This window comes from Lissotriton helveticus, chromosome 5_1 (genome assembly GCF_964261635.1).
Source record: "Lissotriton helveticus chromosome 5_1, aLisHel1.1, whole genome shotgun sequence".
Classification (NCBI taxonomy): domain Eukaryota; kingdom Metazoa; phylum Chordata; class Amphibia; order Caudata; family Salamandridae; genus Lissotriton; species Lissotriton helveticus.
The window spans coordinates 1,574,246,138-1,574,270,159 of NC_136065.1; the positions used below are offsets into that span (position 1 = coordinate 1,574,246,138).

The following is a 24,022-nucleotide window of genomic DNA, read 5'->3' on the forward strand; positions in this document are numbered from 1 at the left end:
TGCAGCGTCAAAGCACTGTACATGCCAGGTGTCTTTGTAGGCATACATACTTATTACGAGCTCTGAATAAATAAATAAATAAATAAACTTCGCAATGAGGTCTGCGCCAGTGTCGTAACGCAAATTGATGGCTCCCACCGCGCAGAATGTGATGAAGCCTTCCCACCTCTAAAATCCCATATTTCACAGATATTCATAGGTCTTGGGCTCAGTGAGAGCTCCTTATAGGGTTGGGGGAGAGGGGTGCGCCCCAGGGGCTACAGGGTTCTGTGGCACGTCCCTGAGTAAATACTTTATTGTTTTTTATTTTGTTTATTGTACATGTTTTGTTTGTAGCTAAACTTAGCACCCCTGCGCCCGTTCCGAGAGTCTTAAAAGTTGTAACATGTCGTTTTGCAGGAAGAGCTCGCAAAAAGAGGTTCTGGCACCGAGAATACAGAACTGGGGTGGCTTCTTTATGAGAGGTGGACATGCCAAGCAATGTTCGAGCCAGACCTCTGGCTCTTGCAAACCAAAACAGCGAAGCACTGTTCCTCTCTTCCCTAATGCGGTTGTATCTAGAAACTATTATAAATTCCACTCACTCCAGTCATATAATGGGATCTGTTAAAATGAAACTCACATTAACGAAAGAAACAATCTTAAGCATTTTAAAGGCTTCACCATATGTTTACATGCCGTTTATTGTGGAATTTAGGTGGCAAATTGTCAATGGCTTGGATTACGTGTTGCCTCTGGAGTCAAGCTTAACCATGGTATTTACTAATTATTTCGACACTCTCTTTTCTACATTTGCTGGCTTGCCTACCTACCTATATTCATCACAGCAAGTTGAAGCCAGCAGGGGTAGTCCTAGGGGCATAGCCTGGTCAGTGGGATTGGAGGTGTGTGAATCTCACATTTCCCAACCTAACAAGCATTGGCATAGCCAATAGGTCTCGCTTTTGGGACCTTATAAGTATTTAGTTATGGAGCACAATATCCTTGGTGCAACACCATTAACTGTTGCATGGTTAAACACTTATATGGTCCCAAAGGCAAGACCAATTGGCTATGCCAATGCTTGTTCTCTCTTCCCCCACTCTGTTGTTGTGCTTTCTCTCTCTACCCGTATCTCTTGCGGTCTCTCTCTCTCCCTTCCTCTATCTACATCTCTGGTTCTCTCTATCTCTCAAGCTCTCTCTCCATCTCCTGTTCTCTCGAAATCTCTCTCTCTCTCTCTCTCTCTCTCTCTCTCCCCCCATCTCTCTCTGCACACTACAAACCTACCACCCTGCATTAGTGCAGTAGGACAAGATATACAGCACTCTTCTTTGGCTACTTTTCAGTGCGGCGCTGCAATGGACTGTAACAATTGCTATGGGTGCTCCCTTGTAGTAATTGTTATGGGCATTTCTACTGATACATTTTTTGAATAGCTATCCAAGTCCTGTAGTCTGTATTAGCTAAGTCATGCTGGTATCTATAATGATGGGAGTTGAACCACTAAGGGTGTTCCTGCTCTCATGCCTTATTCGGCCTTTATTTTTAGCCATTTGACATTTATGATTCTAGTAGCACCAGCTATCTAAGTTTTAGGTGTTGCATAGACAGTGCATGTGCTGTCTTGTCTAGACATTGTATTTACTGTTCGTGGTCTTAAAGCCCTCCAATTACTTACCATTGATGGGCTTTAAAGCTACTCTTGATTGCTTGCTTCCTGCGGGCCAGCTCAGCCTTTGGCACTTCCTTCTTCTTGCATGTTACCCTCCCCTGAAGCAGGGACCAAGGACTTGTGCCTGTACACTGCTTGCACTTTTTGGACCTATTTTTTTCATTCTGTTGAGCTATTCCACAGAGTGCATCTTCCCTAGCTAACTCTGTTGTTTGCTTGATTTTTAGGTTGTCAAGCTTGACTTCGTCTCGCCTGTGAGCATTCCTTGTTTACTGTATCCTCCCCAGTATTCACTATCTGTAAACAGTCCTCATTTGATGCGCACTCAAAGGCAGGGGTCAAACGTCAGGCTTTGTATTCCTAGGGAACTTGCTGTTTACTTTTCTTTTGCTGACTTATGTGCCACCCATCCTGCTTAGTACCCATGCAAGAAGACAGGCTGTAGGATGTAGTAAACCTTTCTAGCACACAACAAAAATGAACTATGCTGATATTTCAGAATACATCAGAATGAGAACAATAGAATTGAAGCACATGTTATGGGTAATCTGAAGTATGGTGGAAAGAAATATTTTAATACGATCAAAACAGGTCAATACCCTAGGTTTTGACAGTTCCACAAACTATCATTTGTGTGTAGTAAAAATGTATATCTGTGCAAATGCAATGGTCATTTTAATTGGAAATGTGTAATATGTAATGACAGTGAGCTATCGCACCATGCATAATCCACTGTACACCCCTCCACTTTACACTACTCCTCTCTACAACACTCTGCACCACATCCCTCTTCAACACTCTGCTCCAATCTACGTCCTTCCACTCTACAACACAGCTCAACCCTCCACTCTACACCCGACTACTCTGTGCCCCTCCACTCTATGCCCCTCCACAGCAATCCACTCCATTCTACCCCACTCAGGCTAGCTGACTCGGTCTGTAAAACACTGGTTTAAATCCCTTTCTTAATGTATGAACACAGTAAATGTTACCATCTTTCAGCTCACGAGTCTAAGCGCCATGATGCTCCTTGAAGTGGCAGTGCGCTATATAAATCTCCCTCACATCACATCATATCAACTCTAATCTACCCCAACCCTATCTACCCCAATCCACTCTAATATACCCTATTACACTTCACTGTAATCGACCTCACTCCAATCCACAATACTCTAATCCACCCAATCTACCCCATTCCAATTTACCCCACTGCACCCTAGTCAACCCCATTCTACTATACTCCAATTTACCCCAGAGGCATTTTAACAAATATTAAAAATAGATGCAAAATGTTGCAACACTCTTATGGCATAAGCACTTTAAAATGACATTTCAAGAAAACTCAAAATGTCAGTAGTGTAAGCTGAATTTATCATTGATGTGGAGTAGATTTGACTCTCCTTAGATACATGATATTAAATATTAAAAGGCATTCACATTATATGAGTAAAATAGAAAAAACATAGATATAATACCTGCGTGTTATGTTGAAGAGTAGTTTAAACAACTTAATAATTCCTTTGTATTAATTAAATATCCTGATTCTACCATTGTAGGGTACAACACTACAGGTAAATGTAAATTTTGCTCTAATGATGTCTGAATCTATAATGTGCCTAGGAAAATTAGGGTCAAAATTAATTCTCAATTCATGGTAATAATATTAGGAATATCGCCATTAGTGATTTAACTACATTTAATGAATGTAAGAATTTACCTAGTTGTTACAATGAAATTATGGCCTTGATTAAGCCTTCCTGGAACTAGATTGGACACCACAGATCTGTTTAGGTACCATTAGCTAAAGGAAATATTGCATATTCTTTTAGGGGAAGATGGGGATATCACTGTTTTCTTGAGAAATAATACATTTGTAGGAGAAATGCAGGGTGGGTAGATAAGAGTATGGTATCAGTTTTATTGTCGCACAGTGTTTCAGGATGAAGATATCATACATGCCAAGGAGAATCTCATGTTTCCACTAAGGTGGAAGATGTTTCCACTGACATGGGAGATAAAGGGATACATTTCACAATTTTAATATAAATAAATATAATTTTTGCAACAGTATATATATATGTATATCTTTTTTAATAAATGGAATTTACTTATAAATACCTAACGATAGGTTAGAACAGGGCACTTGCTGCTTGCAGCTTCAGTAAGGATTCTCTGTTGTATGCACCCCCTGTAGTGCACGTGTGGATGTGTTTAGAGATGATGAATGATGCTGTTAGACTGCAGTTTGTTACATATGAAAAGGAAATGGATGGATTTACACATAACTAACAATAAGGTTATAGATCTAGGGAACGGAGAGATTTTGGATAAATGCCCTCACCATAAAGTGATAATTAAAATAAATAAAATTGTAAAACGAGAGGGTGGTGTTAACATGCTGTCCCCATAAAGTGATTACCTTATGAACTTGTGGTTCCCTTAAAGCCTGTTGTGCCTGACACCAGTACTATAATATTATTTATACCTGTAAGAGGCAGAGTATATTTCTCTCCTCAGTGGGTTTTAGCATTTAAGTCCATCCACAGGATGAAAGCCTCTTTGCCGTCAGACTGGGATACCAAGTACACTTTGTTCACTGTGAGTCCCAATGTCAATGCGAAGGCAGTAAAGAGAGACTTGGACCACCTATGCCTGGAAGTTGGTAGTATCATCTTGCTGTAAGCTGATGACCTCCTTGTGACATCTCCATCACTTGAGGCCTGTGAACGCTTGTGAAAAAGACACTGTAGCTCTGCTGAACGACCTCCAGAAGAGAAGCCTCATTGTCAAAATGCCAGTGCTGCCAAAAAGAGGTGACTTACCTGGGTTTTGTGATATTCCAAGGTACACGCTGCATATCACCTAACAGGATAAACATGTTTCAGGGCATTCAGCTCCTGCCCACCAAGAAAGGAATGATGTCCTTCCTTGGAATAATGAATTGCTGCCATCAATGGGTCCATGAATGCAGATGCTATGACTAATAAACTTGCAAACTGTTTCAAGAAATTGAAAGAGACATTGTGTACTGCGCCATCATGGGGACTGCCTGACTACAAACTGCCTTTCCATCTCTGTTTCAGAGCAAAATAACATTGCAAATGAAGTGGTGCTGCCAATGGTGTGCTGACACAGCTGGAAAAGAAAGGCCTGTGGGACACAACTATGTGACTTTGCTTTCTGCAGTGATTAGGGGTCAACAGCTGTGATGGTGGAGAGGAAGGCTATAAGCCAAATAATGGAGAGGGTATGGGCTTACCAGGATGAGATACCTGTGTCCCCACGCAGTATGTTCCTTTCCCTTACAAGACTGGAGCAGGGACCATCTAATATTGCACAAGGGAGGATGAATGCGCAGATGCATGTTGCTTCCTAGTGAATGGATTTAAATAGTTTCTAGTGTGGGTGGATATGTTTTCAAGATGAATGGAGATGTACCCAACAGGGAAGAATGATGCAGCATACATAGCGATAGAAGGAGATCACTTAGTGACTACATTTATGCTAAAGAGGTTGTTTTTGAGAATAATGTATAACATGCATACCCCATATCACCCTCCAACTTGAGGCCAGGAGGAGTAAATGAACTCCAAAATAAAAATAAAAATAAAAAATATAAATTATTAGTAAAAGCAACTGATGGAACAGGCCTGAAATGGCCTGATGCTCTGACTTTAGTACTGCCTGCAATGTGGCAAAGAATTCTAAAAGCGATTATGGTACATGGTCATTGCGAGAAAAATTAAAGCTGTTTCATTTAGTTCTAGGTGGACTGGACCACAGACAGTGTACCAACGCCATGAATGGATTGAGGGGAGAAGATGCAAGGCAGCACTCCAACGTCTGAGAGGACGGTACCAGAAAGTGATGTCACCAGAGGACCTGCGCAACAAAGCAGTCAAGAAGAGGACAGACCAGACTATGTCTACGATCCATGAGGGCCCATCATAAAGTGTTAGAGGGACGCGACATCTACTGATGCTGTTGAGTGAAATACACAATGGAGTCTCAAAGAAAGGTGATGGTCTGCACCGGCAGAAAAATAGACTGCAGAGGACAATGCAGGGCAGGTCCATGAAACCGCCCCTGAACAAGACGACTGCGCACCAGGAGGAAAAGCAGATGACCGCTCACTGAGTGCCTTTAAATTACTGACACTTGAAGAAAGTGCCCGGGAACAGAGTGACTAAAGTGACACTGTAGCGCTCTGCATTGCACAGAGAAAAATATTTGTTGAACACTTACTGCCGGTATCACAACAGCCTGCTGATATAATATTGATCTCATCAAGATGCATCAATGTGACAATATATACATTTTATGCAAACACTGTGAATGTGTAATGCCATCCAAAGATATGTAACTAATATTTCCTTCATATATATACATATATATATATATATACATATATATATATATGTATATATATATATATATATATATATATATGTATATATATATATACATATATATATGTATATATATCCATATATATATATATATATATATATATATATATATATATATATATATATATATATATATATATATATATATATATATATATATATATATATATATATATATATATGTCAACTGGAAGTTAAAAACAGATTGATTAGTCGCGGGTATAAATCTACACTGTTAGAGTCAGCAATGAGGAAAGCAAACTCACTGAGCAGGGATGATCTTTTGAACCCAGAACGGGACACAAAGAAACATCTAGATAAAGATAACACCATCAGGCTAATCACCAGTTATAGTCGCCAAGCCAAACAAGTCACCAAAATTGTCAAACAACAGTGGCCCATCATTCTGACAGATCAAGTCCTTAGAGACATTATGCCCAGGGTTCCGACCGTCACCTTTAGGAGAGCCTATGCAATGAGAAATTACCTGGTCAGCAGTAATCCTGAAACCAGTAAGAACAAAGACTGGCTCTGCCCCCGTAAGGGGTTCTTTCGCTGCAGCTCATGTAGAGCCTGTAAATTCGGGGTGAATACCAGAACTTACACAACCCCCTTTGAGGATAACCCTATATCCCTACGAGACCACTACACTTGCCGCACAGAATTAGCTGTTTATGTCCTTACCTGTAGCTGCAATTTACAATATGTTGGCAGCACGAAGTTGCCTGTGCACCAGCGTATTTTACAGCATTTGCGCGCCATTGTACATGCCGACCAGAGCTACCCGGTAGCTCGGCATTTTCAAACTGTACACGAGAAAAATTTGGCACATTTAACTTACTTTGTCATAGACGCAGTAGTCCCTAGTAAAAGAGGAGGTGACTATGAGAAAAAATTGCGGCAATTGGAGTCACGCTATATAGTGTTGCTCAACAGTATGAGCCCAGGGGGTCTCAATATGGGAGAAGACCTACACAATTTTCTTTGAGTGTGATTCCAAAGAGGGGTCATAAGTAGGTTCCGGTAAAATACAATGAGAACACCGAGCAGACAATTATGAGTAACGTTTTTTGAACTATGTAAGATGATGTATGCATCTCTTAAAGTCTATTATATGATCAAAGAGTTGGCCTACGAACAATAAATTTTCCCCACTATCGATTAAGAAAGTCGTATCATACACATGCACTTTAGCACATCTGCACCATATTTATTTTCTTTCTCTTTTTCCTTCATTAGCACTATTTTTCACCTCTAAAGCACACGATTAGGTGACGCACATTACTTACAGCAAGGTCAGATTAAAAGAAGAGGATGGACTGGAGGGAGTGTGTATTATTAAATATTGTTGATTAGGTCATTAAGGGGCGGGACGCATTTCATGCATAGGTATATGTGTCTATACTCATTTAGTCAAATGAATTTACAATGGACTGTGGGGAGACAGAAATGATTAAATCCCATTACCCACAGATATATTTGCTGTGCAAAACGTAAAATCCACAAGTAATAATAATCCCATGATTCAGTTGTTTATTTAATTGGCAGCGCAATAATATGTATATGTATATGTATTTGTACAGCTACATGGCCATTGTGTGTAGGTAGTTTATTTTATTTTTTTGCTAGCAATTCTCCTTGTGAGGATATAAACGTGACCTGTTTCATACATACATTCTTCGTCTTGGATACCTGTGGCGTAGGCGCCTTTGTTGATGTGAAAAAAGAAGGCCAGATTGTTTGTTGACCTACCGGTGACATAACGCATATATACAATTCAGGCATTTGTGCCTTTAAATAATGATTGTAGATAAAATGTATATATAGGCTATTATAATATGTATATTGTATATTGTTTAAATTATGTCTGGCTTTGCATATATGAGATAACATTGATTTATCCATGCAGAATTACTGATACAAAATGGCGCCCATATTCTATGGTCCATAGGAGCCCATGTATTTCTGTTAGTCCTTCCTCTCTGTTTATTATAAGTGAGCCTTGGCGCCAAACTGCTAATTTAATTGAATGTGCCTCGCTTGCCAAGTATCAGTGAGCAAGGGCACGGACGTGCCCGAAACGCGTCTGATGGCATTTATTACCCACTTGATGAAATAAAATACAGCAACTTTACATCATCTGCCTCGAAGTGCTGATTTGGTTGTCTGCGTGCCTTTCCGTGCGGCAAGCGCGTTTGGGAAAGCTGGATTGTTATATATATATATATATATATATATTGGTTTTACAACATTGTTGAATAGGTCTATCCAAAAGGGAGGACTGTTGTAAAATATATATATGAATATCCATACAAATTCATGTGTATGCACTCCAAAAGATATGCTTAGATTGATCATATTAACCTGAGTGCTGGACCTCCAAAGGGCTTCCTATCTGACCTTGACTGGACAAGCTTCAACAAGCTATTCTGTATCCCCTTAGAGGTCACCTTGATTGTCCCGACTACATGATATTTCTTATTCTGGTTGTGCAAGTTGCTTACACAGTGCCGAGCCAGACTTTCTGGTCTTCACATATCTGGTGTTTATAATTTGCACGGTGCAGACATTGCACATCCATGTCAGCCATATTTGGCTTGGTGCCTTATTCTAGTTTCGCTGACATGGCATTACGCAAGGCATATAGCACCTAGAAATCTGTCACTCTGGGAAGAAGCAGTCTGAGAGCCCCTAAGGTGGCAGATCTGACTTCTCCCTTGCTAATTAGCAATGATGCATGCTTTTGGTACCAATAAATACATTTCACTCTGTTTCTGAGCAAACCTGCTATGTCTGGTCAGTTTCGTTCCTTTGCTCCTGGAAAGGTGCCAGTATTTCCCCATCAGGTTGCATAGCTGCTGCTATATAAGGGATAACGTACCCCCCTGGTGTCCATTATAAGGAAATTACAAGTCACAGAGGAGTTCCAGCACCATATAGATGTGTATAAGGTTTTGGAACTCCAAACTGACCTGCTATATCCTTATGTATTCCAAGAGGTACTTTATCCCACATAATACATAACCACACCATCACCTTTCCCACAAACCACTTAAAACCTTGGTGCATAGACTTTTCATATGAAAGATTGAGCACATTTGCAAATATGAAGAATAAAAATTAAACCTCTAGTACAAAAATAAACACAGATATTCGAAACAGTTGAATAGAAGCTAGTTTAAAAAAATAAGCTGCACAAGCTCGGACTATGTAGCAACAAGCACAAAGATTCTAGCTTTTCTCTAACTATCTTAGAAGTGCAAATCATTAACATATTCTCTTTGCTTGTTTATCTTTGTCCTCCACCATTTACCTAATCTCCCCACTTTATAATACCACTAGTGGCAGTATAATTTATTGCCTTTTTGTCAATAAACAAGTTATAACACTTTAACAGACTTTCTGTAACTTATATCGTACAACTACTCTGCAAGCTACAACTTACAACAAAAAACAGCTTATTGATGATCACATAGGAGAAACCTAATGCATTTACCAAGGCTTGTTATGAGGTGCCTGGGTTGGGTGCGCCCTATATGGGAAGTGGTAGATGTTGTTCCTATTGGTCAGAGTTTATGTGTTATGATCATGGCATTATGGCCCTGAGGGCAGTCATGCTGATATTGAAGAAAGGTGTATTATAAAGTATAGTAATCACATTTTAATGTATACGTACCTTTTTGAAGTCAAATATCTGTTCTGACGGCAAGAAAGTCAGTGCAGATGGTTAACTAAGTTTGGAACAACAACGTCACATCTGTGCAAAGATCTACTTTTATTGTTGTGTCTCTCATGCTTCCCTTTACAGCAGCTTAATTTTACTGTCCAAATAAATTACCTGGATGGAAAAATGTAGCCTCATGTCAGTCTTGCATGAACACATTATCCCAAAGTGACCAGACTGCCTTTGTACAGTGATAACATTACTTCTCTGATTTTAGTTTCCATGTGCCTCCACTTCTGTTTTGGGGTAAATGATTAACTCCACTCAGAATGTAAAATGTCACCCTATTGAATTCTGTTTGTGCAAATATTCAGAAGTATTAAGGATAAATACTCACCAACCCACAGTAGTATATTGCGCATTGTTCTCCTGCTCGCACTTCACTAGTCTCAGCACCTGAATCCTTTTATACAAAACAAAAAGCATGTTTTGTTAAAAGACCTACAGAGCACAATTTGACCAATGTTGCTGGCCAACGACCAAGGAGAATTTTGTTATTAAGAGCATTTGGGTCATCTCTTTTTACTGCTTTTGTTAGTCTCTCATTTTCTTTTCCTCCATCTGATAGCACAAAATTGGGGCATGATATACACATTTTCATTTACAAAAAGTGTTTTCAATTTGCACACCAACGTTTTGCGACTGTAAATGTATTTTGATATGAGACCTATGTTGTAATACAGTCGTTCTTAACCTTTTAACTTTTGCGGACCTCACTCAATCATTACTGGAACATGGGGACCCCAACTGTATCATTATTGGAATCCGGGGACCCCACTAAGTAATTACTGGCAGTAAGAGACCATGATGTTAGAATTTTCATTAATATCACCCACAAAACAATACATAAGAAATACAGAAAAAAGAACCCATCAAACAAATATACAAATGATGATATATTTTGTTTCATTCGCAAACAAATATAAAAACCTTTAAATTTGAATGGAAAGGTTGAAGTTTTTCTAGATTCAGTTGAAGCATTCATCTTCCATACTATGTTCTGTCTGATGCATGTGCACTGCTTCCATGAATCAATTTGAGGATACTGCCTTACTTTGTAGCCTACAATGTCAAATTCCTTCACATTTACATAATATTTTAAAAGTTTTAATTGAACATTTTGCTACTTTATTTATATACACTTTTTTCATCTGTTAATATTATTTCGTTTTCTAAACAGTTGCGGACTACATAAGTAGGCTTCATGGACCCCCAGGAGTTCTCGGACCACAGGTTAAGTACCACTGTTCTAAAAGGTCGGTTCACAAAATTCTAAATTGTAGTGGTTCGCGATCCGACCTACCTCCTTGATATGCATGAGGCAGAGGCAGGTCAGAATTTGAGACCAGTTACGATTGGCTAGAGTCACAGGCATGTTGGCCTGCTGGGTTCAGCATGCACCATGCCTGTGATTGCTTTTAAATAAAGCTATCTATTTTTTTAATGTACCTCGTTTTCCTAAAAGGAAAACGCAATTAATTTATAGAAAAATGAAAAAATGAGAGGTTAAACAAACGTTTTTAAGAAGAAAGCAGTGGTCCCCGGGACCACTGCCTACTCCACAAAAACATTTTTGTTAACATTTTCAAAGAGGAAGGGGTCCCTTCGGGACACCTTTATGTTTGTGAATCGCTTACCATAAATTTTGAATTGGTGGTAATTTTTATCGGTTTGCCGCTGATTTCTGCCACAAAACATAAATACATCCCTCAAGGAATCTGTACTTTAAAGGGACGTCACTAACATGCCCCTTCAAAATAGCGATTCTTTAATATTAACTTTTAACAATTCGGAAAACCTTTTCCGAATCGTTAATTGGGTTTAGTGCATTTCAAAAAGTGTTTTAGCAGGCGAAAGCCCTCAGATTTGCCGAAGCTGAGGGTTTTGTACATTAGGCAGTCAGTATTCCATTCTAATGTGGGTACAGTGTGACACCTACATTACATGTGTCTGAGAGCACTACTGTTCAAACATCCACCTCTGGTATTTATTTTCACATCGAGTCTCATCACCTCTCCATCTCCTCGTCTTCCCGACCGAATTGAAGACTTGCCTCTTTCTTCTGCTGTCAACCTCATTGCCTGTCGTTCAGAGAAAGAACACATGTGCATCTTCCTCAAGCCAATACCTGTCTGTTGCAGGTGAAGACATGTCCGCCGGCCAATCCTTTTGCCCACCACTGGGCGGTGAATACATTTCCCTCTCCTTTCAGCCTATCCTACCCCAAGTCTTTCTACCAACTACCCACCATCCTTTCTTATACCGGACAACAAACAATTTACACATACACTTTACTAACATGGAGGCTTGCAATACATTTATAAACGACTACATCCAATTTCTAAATTACAGTCAAGTTGTAACATCAAAGCTCACCTATAATAAGAAAACTACAGACAGAAATGGTTTCTGCTGGAGACCAATGCCCGCATTCTCAGTTTTGAGATCTTTCTCCACATGAGATACCATTAAACAAGATTTTAGGGTTTATCAAATGCAGGAACTCATCCAATAAAACTCAATGTTTTGTACTTCACATGTCCCAGCTGCTGACAGGGACTGCATGCGGGAATGGGCTGGGTAATTCCGAGACCCACATATTTTCCCTGATTCTATCCCCCAGATGCATCAAGAACCCATTTTGCTATTCCTTAATAGCGAAAAATAATGATTCGCTATTAAGGAATAGCAAAATGTAATGCATGAAGAAATCACTAAAAAAATAGCGATTTCTTAAAATTCCTTAATTGCGACTCGCAAATTGCGAGTCGCAATTAAGGAATACCTCCCCATTCATTCCTATGGGCCTAGAGGCCCACCAGAATGAATGGGAAGACATTCTCAATTTGCGAATCGCAATTAGCGAATCACAAATTGAGAATGCGATTTCAAGGGTGCAGGGGTGTCCAAATGACACCCTGTTGCAACCCTGAAATTGATCTGTGCACATATATTGCGCATACACATGCCCTTAGGGCATGTGTGTGCGCAACATGAAACTTTAAAAAATGCACTTTAGTGCATTTTTCAAAGTTTTTGCAAATTATGATGAAGTTCAACTTCATGGTAATTTGCGAGCCCTATTAGCGAAATCACTATTTTTTAAACTTTAATGCATTGCATTTAAGGAATCTCAATATGAGATTCCTTAAATGCAAGTAATCGCAATTTAGCGATTTCTTAATTTGCGATTTTTGCATTTGGGATGATGCATCCCAAATGCAAAAATACCGGTCGCAAAGGGGCAGATTCTGAGAATCTGACCCTTTGCGAGCGGATTCTAGCTTGATGCATCTGGGCCTATGCTTGGTACCCCATGTATGCACCAACCAATATTGCTAAGTATCACTGCAATATCCCCCTTCAGTTCCTGGCTATCTCATAATGAGGTCCTAAGTGTATTTCACCAAAAGGAAAGTAAGGTGATCATTAAAAACCCTTAGCCTAGTACATCCTACCTCCCCCACCCCCAACCCATTGGCTACAATGCCCTTGTGGGCCTCAGAGGGGGAATGGTCTCTGTCTCCTTAATCTATGACATTGGGCAGTGGGGAGATGGATGAAGATTCAGGGAAAGTATTCATCAGTACATTGGTTGACATCTGACAGATTATTGTACAGAAGACAAAGCAAATAGGTGTGGCGTTAGCTGCCAGCCTTCTGGTAATTCTTGTTTTGCTTTGTCATAGTTTTTGGAAAACATTAGTGTTCTGGAATATGCTGGGCCCTCATCAATCTAAAAAAAAATGATTTGCTACAGGAAATAAAGCTTTTGGGGCCTCAGAAAACTAGGGGGTCATTAGGATGGCGGACGGACTTTACCCGCCCGCCATCCTGACGGGGATTGGGACCGCCGCCATAAGGGCGGGGGTCCCGTGGGTGGTATTAGCATGCGGCCGCCACAGTGGCGGCCGCATCCTGCATTGATAACTCTCTGCAACGCCCGCCACAATGCCATAAATGCATGTATGCATTTGCATACACAATGCGGCAGGCACCGCGCGGTGCCTACCGCATTGTATATGCAAATGCAGGGGGGTACCACAGGTACCCCCCGTGTGCACCCCCCACCCCTCCTTCACTTTGGGGGCCCACGTAGCATTGCCGCCATGGAAAGGCATTGTAAAATGCCCATGCTAATATGGCTGGCGGTGTCTGATAGACACCGCCACCATATTATTCCTTTTCCGCCCCAGCCACAAGGCGACTGGGGCGGAAAAGCGGCAGACGGTCTTTCCGTCAGCCGAGGTCTCCCCGCCATACTAATATGGCGGGGGGGGAAACGAGTGAGGATGTTGGGCGGATAGCCCCCGCCAGGCTGGCGGTGGCTACCGCCAGCCTGGCAGGGGCAATCCGCCCGACATCCTAATGGGCCCCTAGGAGTGGGCAGAACTTGTGCAATTTGACTCTGCGGAATTCCTCAGAGTTACATAAAAACTGATTTTGCAGAGTTAGGCATGTTGTGCAGCTCACTCTGTGATTTAGTGGCCGGAGCGCTTTCCACGCAGAAATTCAGCGCACACACGCCAGAGGGTGCGGCTATTTGAGTTGATTTTGCAGCCACTTGAATAGGTTTTCTGCTCAAGCCTTCTGATTGTGAACGGTCGTGACCACCTGCGACTGCCAGTGTTAGACAAATCTTTTTAAATGTCCTGCTAACAACCAGAAACTGTGCTAGGGGATGCCTAATCTCTCTCCCATTTACCAACTCACTGTTCTGGAGCTGCGCATAAGAAAACATTCCGCCATGTAGCTATTGGGGGGATTTGGCCTGAACACCGAGTTACAAGAGTAACGCAGAATTGCTAATTCTGAAGGTAAAACAGAATATTCTAGCCACCCCTACAAAAGACACAGGCGTTACCATAGAACTCCTTGGCACTTAAGGGAACTACTTTGTGTGCTGATGTGTTCCTTGTGAAAGGGAGGAATGCATAACTCCTAGTGAAGTCAGTCAATGGCTGACCTGGGTTGATACATTGCCCCTTAGTGCACACTAGAGTGGGTGACAAACAAATGTGAATGACTCCAACCACAGACTAATGGATGAGACGGAGGGCAAGATGGCCACTAGTGGGCTGTAGAGCACAGTCGCACTCTACTCCCTCCCCCGACTAGGAGAATGAAGAAGCTGCCCTGATACGGATTCTGAGTCGGATATGCGGGTGATTTTGTGGATTGCAGGAAGACATCAAAGGGCAATCAGCACCGTAGAATTCCGCCTCCAGCAGCGAGTTCTGACAGCAATTAAAACTGTTAGAGAGCATTGGGAAACTTTGTATAGCAGTCTGACTAAAATGTCCCAACGAGGAAAAAGTGAAAAGGACAAGGATAAAGCGGTACCGACAGCAATTAGCGCGTTTAAGGCGCTAGGAACCGGGACTATTACCAAAATACTACCACCAAGTTAACGGGTAACCCCTGCAGCGAGCGCGGCTCAAAAAGCACAGCAAAAGAAAGCCGAGAAAGAAAGAAAACTCGAAATGAAATCAACACAACCCATGGCAGGTCGAAATGAATTGCCGCTTGCAATACAGGGGGAAAACAAAGACATATCCACACCCATACGGAATAACAGATCAACGATAGTCAAAGACGCCAAGGATTCCAATTTTAGACAGCCTACCTTGACGGAGTCGTTCATTACGAAGTCAGCGGCAGGTACAGCAGTCAAGGCCCCGGCAAGGCACTTTCCTGTGGGAAACGCCGCTGATGACGCCTACAGAGACGCGGGAGCAGAGAGAGCTGTCCTCGAGGACGCAAGCGTCTTGGTTGCCGAGCAACCCGAAAGATCAGACACGGACTGCACGCTTCCTGCGGGCACATCGGAGACGAGCGAGACGGAGGACACGAGCAGCAAGCAGCTGCAGCTGGTGAGCAGGGGGCCTGAGCTAGTCGAAAGCGGTGCAGCAGAGGGGGCACGAAGCACTAACAACGCCCAGATGCTGGACGCACTGCTACAAGTGGAGGAAGAGATGAGTAATAACATTAAACAGATCCAGTGCGCGAAATGGGGGAGCCTGGCTAGCCTTGATTCACAAATAGAGCGTGAAGGCGATACATTTTTTTCAGTTAATGAGGGTTCAGACTCCACCTCGAGCGAGGAAGAAGGTAAAGTCTCTACAGAAATTAGCTCAGATACAGAGGAGAGTGGCGGATCTGATGATAAAAACACACAGAAAAAGAGGAAAACGACAGCAAGACGAGGGGGAGGTGGAGGTTCCCCAGATAAAACAAATAAAAGACTTTAATGGGACTACTCGGCAACCTCTAGTGTGTATCAGGAGGGCATACAAGGAGAAGGAGGAGCAACAGGAGGGGCTGAAAGTGGAACTCCACAGCATGCCACACTGGATATGATGTTTAATACGTTAAAACAAATGCAGGCTGAAGCCAGGGCAGAGAGTCGGAGAGCCAGGCATGACACCAAGAAAATACAGGCATCAATTAGAAAAATGAATAAAAAGTACGAGGAGGTCGAAGAGCGAGTGGTGCAGGTAGAGGAACGGACGGGCAGGCTCGAGCATGAGGTAACGGACTGGCAGGCATTCAAGATGGAGCAGTCTAAAACAGTGGAGGATCTTCAGTCGAAAATTGAGGATTTTGAAAATCGCCAGAGGTGGAATAACGTGAGACTTCTTGGACTAGAGGAAGGGGTGGAGGGGCAGGACGCAAGAGGCTATGTTATCAAGCTGCTGAAAGATGCCTTCCCGGAAGCCCAATGGCAATGGGAGCTAGAGATACAAAGGGCACATAGGTTTCCACTGTCAAATAAAAAGAAAAGAGATGGGAGACAGGATAACCTGCCTAGAGCTATGCTAGTATTTTGTGGAAATTTCTTGGCAAGACAGGAAATCATCGAGAAAGCCAGACCAGACTCTAAAAAAACAGTTCAGGGAGTTACGTTCTTCGCAAAGCCTGACTTCTGCCACGTAACTGTGGAGAGGCGGTGGCGACTCAGGCAATTAATTGCTCCTTTTCAGAGACAAGGTGCAGAAGCCTATTTAATGTTTCCGGCAAAGTTAAAGATCTTCATAGGTGGGAGTACTAGGATGTTTTTCTCAGAAGTAAAGGCAGGGGAATACTTAACAGAGCTCACTGAGCTGAACAAGGGGAGAGGAAAGAAATAATAAGGTAGAGTGAAAAGGCTAAGACATTGACAGCAGGCTAGGGGCACAACACAGGATTCAGTACAGCGGGGGGGAAAGGTTGTGCAACGGGGAGGAGAGGGAGGCGACTCTACAACACACAGCAGTCACACATAGGTCATGAGTGACCTATTTGCCTGTGGAAGGGGGGGTGGGAGTCGAGGGGGTGGGGGTGCCGCAGGGAGGGAGGGTGGGCAGAGGGGGGAAATAGTGGGGGTGATGGGTGTTTGGAAAAAACAGCACAAAATGACAAAAATGATAAAAATCGCAGAGAGGAGGATGTGTCGCTAACTGTATATAAAGATGGGAGTATCAGGATGCTTGGGAAGGAAAACTCCAGGAAATATAAATGGCATTAAGGATTGTCTCTCTGAACATATGTGGTCTGAATAATGTTAAGAATGCTTAGGCTGGAAATAATGTGTCTGCAGGAGACGCATATCGTAGGAAAAGAAAAATTTATGTTGGAGCAGTTGGGGTTCGATGTCCTTGCTCATACAAAACAAGAAACTAGGACAAGAGGGGTCGCCATACTAGCTAAGAAAGGGACTGTTAAACTTAAAAGGAAAAAGGAGGATCAAGGGGGAAGATGGGTTATGGTGGAGGTGGAAACACATGCTGGATGTTTTACAATTGTATCTGTTTATGACTCTAACGACGACGAACCCGAGATTTTTGAATATTTAGACATAGAACTCCCACTGTGGCCACAGCCTATAATATGCTGTGGAGATTTTAATATTAATGGCCTTGATGGGTTGGGCTTGTTGGGTGAAGGAGGCTATGCTGGGCGGAAGAGGAAAATATGTAAGGCTATACATAATTTGGCGCAACATAATGCTTTGGTGGATGTGTGGGCGAAAAATAATCCAATAGGGACGGGGAGCACTTACTATTCAGCACCCCATAGAATGGTAGCCAGGTTAGACTACTTCTACATCTCAAGTTCAATAATGAGCGGAACCCAGCTAGAAAGGTTGCCAAGGTTAGTTTCGGACCATAATCAGCTGGTGCTAAGTCTCCCGTTGGTTAACAGGGGTGAGAGCAAAAGCAATACATGGACATTTGAGAGAGGATTACTGAGGGAGGCACGATATATTAGTCATATACAGGAATGGATTCCACAGTTTTGGGAGGTCAATAGGAATTCAGCTTCTGTCAACATGATTTGGGACGCGTTCAAGGCTGGAGTTAGAGGGGAGACTCTGAGCTACACATTGCAGAGGAGCAAGAAGGAGAAGATCAGGATGGATAAAAGGTTGCGGGATTTGGAGAGCCTAGAAGAGCGACTAATCATGGCCATAACCAAGCAAGAACCAATAGAGGGGATACTGCTGGAAATAGAACTGAATAAAGCAGAGGCAGGGGAAAGTTTGGCGCAGAAGGCGGCGGGAAACTTTCTGGCCAAAAAGGAAAAATTTTATGAATTTAATGAAAGAGTAGGCCACCTTTTAGCAATACGGACTCGGCAAAACTTAGCAGCAGGAGAAATAAAAGAAATCAGAGATAGTGTAGGAAATGTAGTTAGCAAAGTGGAAGAGGTGCAGGAAGTTTTTAGGAGTTTCTATGGCAACCTCTATGATCAGAGATTAAGTAACATAGATTTGGAGATCACGGACTACCTGGCAGAGATACCGCATGCCGCATTAAGTACAGAGGGGAAAGAGAAATTAGGTCTCCCTTTAACGTTACAAGAAGTAAGTGAGGCTGTGAATAAATTACCAGTGGGGAAAGCCACAGGGCCGGACCAAATACCGGCAGAATTTTATAAGACCTTTTGGGATATAGTGGGGGAAGATATGCTGGAAATTTTTAGGCAGGCACAGTTAGGCAGGGCAGTACCACACTCCTGGGCAGGGGTAGATATCAAAGTGATTTTAAAGAAGGATAAGCCACCACTAGAACCAGGGTCTTATAGGCCAATCACTCTTTTAAACGCGGATGCAAACATTTTCTCCAAATCACTCGCACAAAGATTGAGCAAGGTTATTGAGGGGCTAGTCATCACCTCACAACACGGATTTATTCCGGGGAAAGGGACAACCCAGCATACCCGGCAAATGATTACCATCTTGGATGTCGCAGAGGTCGCAGGAGACCCTGTTGCGGCCATATTTCTCGATGCAGAGAAGGCCTTCAACAGGGTCTCCTGGGACTATCTGTGGAGGGCCATGGAGTGGTTTGGGATAGGTGGGGGCTACATCAAAGCAATCCAGGCCTTATATGAACAGCCAACAGCAAGGGTAAGAATAAATAGAAGTTATACAAAGGCAGTTCAGATAAAACGCGGGACTAGGCAGGGCTGCCAAGCCTCACCTTTGCTGTTCGCTTTATATTTGGATCCCATTTGAAGAAAACTAGCAAGCAACAATAATATCTCTCTGGTTAGACTACAAGGAAATGAGTATAAGCTATTCGCATATGCGGACGACGTGGCTATCATAACATCGAAGCCAGGGAGAGCAATAGTTGAAATAGAGCAAGAGGCTTTGAATTTCGGAGTAATAGCTGGATATTTGATTAACAAAGGGAAGACTCAGATAGTGCAGAATAGGTACACAACATATCAGGATATTAGAGTGGTGCCCGAAGCAACATACCTCGGGATAAAAGTGACTACCGACTTAGACAATCTTGTGGGGCTTAATATGGAACCGCTATTAGATAAAGTAAAAAGAAATACAGAAAGGATTCATAATCTACATCTGACACTAATGGGCCGGATAAACGTGATTAAAATGATCACGTTCCCGAAATTTTTGTATATTTTTAGAGCGATACCACTCTTTTTTGACCATGCATGGTTCAGAAAATTGGAAGTAATACTTAATAGGCTGATATGGGCTCAAGGGAAGACCAGAAGAGCATATCGGTATATGGTACTTTCTAGGGAGAATGGGGGCTGGGGGGCCCCAGACTTCAGATTTTATTGCTGGGCAGCGGCCCTGCATTACTCTCATGGGCTCCTGGGTGGAGGGGGACCTGAGCAACAGGCCGGTAGATCAAGTTTCACGAATGTATATAGAGCACTGGTGGGGGGGGAGGCCGAGAACGGCCTGCTGAATACGGTTGATTATAGCTATTTTAAACATACCAGGTTTAAGACTCTACGAGCGGTATATAATGTTTGGAAGGTGGTGGCAAAAAAGCTTGGAATAGGCAGATACAACTGCTATACCCGACTGTACACAAATCATTCACTTCCAGGGGATATTTTCAGGGACGCAATCATGAAGGATTGGGACAATAAGGGGATTAAGAAGATAGGGGATTTACTGGATATGGAGGGGGGATCTTGCAATTTCAGGAAATACAAAGGAAATACGAGATAATGGGTAACAGTTTTTTTAAGTATCTGCAGATAAGAAGTTACCTCGCAAATAAAAGAGGAGGACTGATAGGGTTTAATCACTGCAGAATAATGGACTATATTGAAAGGAGTAACCACTGTACAATTCGGCAGCTGTATGCAGAACTGTATGTGTTAAAAAACGATGATAGGGAAAAATACGCTAGCAAATGGGTGGAGAAAGTGGGATCGTCCTCGGAGGGATTACAGACATCTTTAGACATAGGGCGAACAGTTTTATGTTCTGCGACATTACAAGCGCAGCATTGCAAAACACTGTACTCTCTTCATCATACTCCGGCCAGAATTGCACAGTGGGGGGGGGGGACATAGAAATCACTTGCCCATGGTGTGATTCAAGAGAGGCGGATATTGTCCATATGTTCGCGCAATGTCCACAACTGCATACATTAAAAGGGGCAATTGAGGAATTTTTTGAGAGCTCACTGGGGATTAAGACTAAATTGACAGATGAACTATTAATGCTAGGAGTGTCGGCAGGGACAGTGGGCCTCCCTATAGGATTTTTGTTCATGGTAGCGGCGGTATATCGGATTGGAATTGCAAGGGCATGGCTTGACAGGGCGCCCCCGACATTTCAAACTTGGTTAGCAAGACTACTTTCCACGTATAATTTGGAGAAAGCTATATACGAAAGGAAGGGTAGAAGGGCAAGAGCACTGGGAGGAAGGATCTGGCAACCAGTAGACCAGTGGAAAAATAGGGCAGAATAGTAGAGGGATCTCCACTGACGGGGTGGGAGAAGGAATTTATAAAAAATTATATGTATTACATGCATTACATCAAAATATGTCTTCATGGTTAGAAAAGTATTTGTGTTAGCATGATTCTTCTTTTGTACTTTTTGTGCTGTAATATGTATTGGAAAACACGGTAAAAGGGTGAAAAACTTTAATAAAAAGAATTAAAAAGACTAATGGAGGAAGTCTGGATGAAACCCCTACAAGTATCTATAGTACACACATACTTTTAGTAAAATCAAAAGGTCTAGGCTAACACAGGCCTTAAGAAATCAATCATTCTGGCATTGGCAGCAAGCCCCTTAAGAAAGAAAGAAAGAAAGAAAGAAAGAAAGAAAGAAAGAAAGAAAGAAAGAAAGAAAGAAAGAGCGAATGAAAGAAAGACGAGTATAACTTAATACAGAAATGTTACAAATGAATACAATGTGGTATGCCTTGAAATAACAGCAGTGAGAAAAGCAAAACCCTCCAAAAGGAATTTACAACAACGTTGGCAGGAGATGGGATTTTATAAAGATGGAATGTGCTTCAGAAGTGTCCTCCTGTCATGTCTGGCTCTAAACACAAAGGCAACTAAAATAATTATAAAGTAAAAACAAACAATACTGGCACTGCAGAGAACTGGCTTGTGTTTGAATGTGCTCCTTCTGAGAGAACACAGTGCAGTCAAAATGAAGTTAACTAGTGGCCCCATGCTATATGCTCTAGTGGGCTGAAGCAAAATGTGAATGACAACAACAGCGCAATGGATGAAGATAGGTGGGTGAAAGCCCTATTTGTAAGTATATTATACATGTTTTAGTAAAATCAATAGTCCTTGACTAACACCAGACCTAACGAGGGCCTATCCATTGTATTATTATATGGGATTGGAGTGATGTGATTCCCTTTGGCACTAAGGGAAGTGGTGTAAAAAGCTGTGGAGATTCACATGAAATTGTGGCATTGCAGTTTATGTATTATGATATATTGTTTTGAATGTGTTCACCAATTATGTATGCGGGTAATTGTGGTGGGAGTAAAGATGCAGGCTGAAAATGATATAAGGCACCGTATTTAACATAAGCTAAGGCAGTTGAGTTAGCGAAGTTGAATATTATTGAACAAAAGAGAAAGTTAAAGGGTCCAAGGAACATTATCTATAAAGCAACAATAGCACCACAACAGGTTACAATGCCATATATTATTAATGCTGAAAATGGTTGTGCGAGGCAATTGTGTGTGCCAACCTACAACTCGGAAAAATACGGTGATGCTGATTCATAAGTACAAAGTCACAAGACCCAGGCAAAAAAGGACGAGTACTGTTATAGTTAAATTAATCTTAAAAGTTATGTGTCACTTTAGATAGCATCTCAAGGTACAGCCGCAGCCCCGGCTGACATAAAATAGTCAATTTGGGTCCAGACAAGATGCACCTAACAAGAATCTCTGTGAGAGTCTCAGTCCTTCAGAACATATCACAAAATCGGCATCTCCACACAGAGTGGGAAACTCGGTAAGACAAGCCTTGAAAACACATGTGCTTGGAAGTGTACCACATGACACACTAGCTGCCCAGGGCTCCAGCATATGGTTATATATCATTAGGAGTTCACATTTTAATTTATGGTCTTTGCTTAAGCAGATTAATGATTAGCAGGACTTTTACACTTCAGTTTCAATAGCAGTCTACAATTACCACCTGCATGCCAAAACACCCTTATATCCCCCATCCCACCAGCCGCTTTGCCACTCCTTGCTTTCTTGAAAGGCTTATCATAGCACCCCTTTACTCTCTACTATATACCATCACCTACGATGCTGAATACCCCATCTTGCCTTTTCCTTTTCCCCTTCATCTACACCACTCTTTGAAAGCCCCATTAATTACAGTGCTCCCTTGCTGTGTAGCTATGTTTCCATGGATAAGTCACATGTGCACATGCGTACAAACAGAATCCAGTGGTTTGTAAAAGGAGAGACCAGGGGCCTCATTTATGAAAAGTGACGCATCGCTGCGTGAAAACAGCGATGCGTCACTTTTCACTGCGCTCTCCCTGCGACATGATTGATGCGTCATATTTATAATATGACGCATCATGTCGCAAGGACTTACAGATACGTCAGTATTTCTGACGTATCTGTAGGCGCAAAAGTGACGCATTGCTGGAGTGTGTCACAAAAGTGACGCAACTCCAGCAGTGCTTCCTTTCACATGGGGAAAGCCCCATGTGAAAGGGCTTGCGTCAGTCTTACGCCTGCTGTGAGGCAGGCGCAAGATTTTGACGCAACAGCGTCCTAAAAGTGACGCAGTGAAATCTCATAGATTTCACTGCGTCACTATTACTAGGCTTTTTGCGGGTGAACGCCCCCTCTGCATACATTATACCTGACGCAGGTATAATGTAGCGCAGGGGTTTACAAAGTGACGCATCTGCTTAGATGCGTCACTTTGTAAATAGTGTGCATCAGGAGGCATGTTTTACGCCGCCGATGCGTCACAAAAAGTGACGCATCGGAAGCGCAAAACTCACGCAAGGCCTCATAAATGAGGCCCCAGGACTGGAAATTTGGCATGCTTGTAACATAAAGCCACACTGTCCATGGGATGAGGTCTGGCATCCACTCATCTGCTGATTCAATCCTCCCCCTGTTCATATGGTGACTCATAAAGGTGGCTTGAAAATTTCATGATTGAGCCCTAGCCTGGAATGCGCTATCCAAAACTTTGTTCTGACCTCCTATACTCCAGAAAAATCTTAAAAGGGCACCTCCAAATTAAGCAATCAACTGTTTAAAATAAACCAATAAATAAAAATGCTTGTAGACTCACTGCTGCCAGTATGTGGGCGACTCCTTGTGGGTTTGCTCAGTTCAGCCTACGGTCCCGCGCTTTTGAATTCCTAACATGGAAATATTAAATCAAAGCTGAAGGAAGGTTCTCAGAAGCTGCTGGCTGTGGTTTTGCAGCACCGTGACAACCTGGACCAGCTTG

At 42.3% G+C, this 24,022-nt stretch overlaps 1 protein-coding gene across 1 annotated transcript in view; it reads right to left on the minus strand.

Annotated features, from left to right (window-relative positions):
* Positions 1–10,146, minus strand: part of LOC144753716 (acidic mammalian chitinase-like) — a 211,988-nt gene extending 201,842 nt beyond the window's left edge. The window contains exon 1 of the mRNA XM_078641306.1: positions 10,125–10,146. The gene's annotated coding sequence lies outside the window, so the exon portion shown is untranslated. The remainder of the gene's footprint in view (positions 1–10,124) is intronic.
* Between the last annotated feature and the right edge of the window lie 13,876 nt (positions 10,147–24,022).